General features: G+C 52.3%; 1 protein-coding gene across 1 annotated transcript in view; it reads left to right on the top strand.

Moving 5' to 3' along the window:
* The window catches only part of LOC102754470 (hyaluronan synthase 1-like), a 46,983-nt gene that overhangs the window by 34,017 nt on the left and 11,215 nt on the right, over positions 1-1,751 (top strand). The window lies entirely within an intron of this gene.

The following is a 1,751-nucleotide window of genomic DNA, read 5'->3' as shown; positions in this document are numbered from 1 at the left end:
AGAGAGAGAGAGAGAGAGAGAGAAACACAGAGATGTAGAGAACTGAGGGAGGATGGAGACCCAGATAGATAGGCTGATGGATAGGTAGGTAGAGGTGGGAAAGGAGAAATGGGCAGCCACTAAGAGGAACAGAAAGAAACAAAAGCCGGGAGACGGAAAAAGAAAAAAAAAAAGAGGTAGGGATACAGTCATTCAGAGAGAAGGAAATAGAAATATATACAGAGAGATAAAGGAGAGAAACTCAAGGGGAGAGAGAGCTAGAGAGAGAGCGAGGGAGAGAGGGAAAGATTCTGTAAGCCTTGAAATGGCTTTTGGAGAGAGAGAGAGAGAGAGAGAGAGAGAATGGATGAGAAAGTCAGAGAGGCATTCAAAAAGAGAGAGAGGCACAGAATAAACAGAGTAAGAACATCAGGGAGACAGAGCCAGAAATTTAGAAACACACACAAACCCAGAGTAAGCAGGGGGGGGGGGGGGAGGGGGGGGGGGGGGGGGGGGGGGGGGAGGGGGAGATTAGAGAGAGAGAGAGAGAGAGAGATGGAGAAAATCAGACAGGAACGCACAGAGAAAGCGAACCAGACAGACAGATGGACAGAGAAACAGAGCCAGGAAGACAGAGACAAAATGATCGTCTCAGAGAAAGACAGTGGCAAAGCGAGAGAGAAAGATGGGGAGACACAGGGATAAGGAATCAGGGTCACAGCCCTGGCCCGTGTGGCTCGGCTGGTTGGAGCAGGAAGGTTGGAGGTTCGATTCCCTGTCAGGGCACATACCCAGGCTGCAGGTTCGATCCCTGGTGAGAGGGTCCGTGCTGGAGGCAGCCCCTCCCTGTTTCTCCCTCCCCCCTCTCCCTTTCTCTTTCTAACGCCAATAAAAAAATAATAAAATAAAGTTATATTTAAAAAAGAATCAGGGTCACAGACACAGGAAGACGGCTATGGAGGGAGAGAAACGTTATCAGTTCATAAGAGAAGACAGAAAGGATTAGATGCAGGGCCCTGACCGGTTTGGCTCAGTGGACAGGGCGCTGGCCTTCGGACTGAAGGGTCCCAGGTTCGATTCCGGTTAAGGGCATGTACCAGGGTTGCGGGCACATCCCCAGTAGGAGATGTGCAGGAGGCAGCTGATCGATGTTTCTAACTCTCTATCCCTCTTCCTTCCTCTCTGTAAAAAATCAATAAAATATATTTTAAAAAAATGAATTAGATGCAGGTTTGTTTTGTTCTGTTGTTTCTAATCCTAGAAAGAAGGGCATGGAAACGATGATGTTTATCACCAAGTCTTCTGGTCCTGAGGGGCTGGGAGCTCAGATGCCCCAGGGCCCCCCCACTCGCACCTTTAGACTGACTCAGTTTCCCAGGCAGCTCTTTGGGGCAGCTGGTCAACAACTCTGAGATGACCCCCAACCCCCTGGGAGACAAACCCCAGTGCCCCAGCCTCCTCCTCAGCCCCCCGCACACGCACACACGCACATGCACACACGTGGGCCTGTCAATTGGGCGCTGAAGGGACAGACATGCACTCACAGCTCCCCTTCCAGACAGCGTGCCTCACAGGCCGGCTCACACACGGTCACACCCACCATCACGCACGTGTGTCCTTTCATTCCTCCTGCCAGTTCCCCAGACAAGTCCCTGGGGGACCCAACCCAGGACGGAGTCTGGGGCTAGAAGGGGAGGGGCCGTGTGCAGGGGGGAGGAATGTCTGGGTGAGAAGGGGGAGGGGAGAGAAATGGGGGATGAGGAAATGGTGCG

Source organism: Myotis davidii, unplaced genomic scaffold (genome assembly GCF_000327345.1).
Source record: "Myotis davidii unplaced genomic scaffold, ASM32734v1 scaffold2053, whole genome shotgun sequence".
NCBI lineage: Eukaryota > Metazoa > Chordata > Mammalia > Chiroptera > Vespertilionidae > Myotis > Myotis davidii.
The sequence above is the reverse complement of the archived record's forward strand: the minus strand, read 5'-3'. Positions and strand labels throughout refer to the sequence as shown.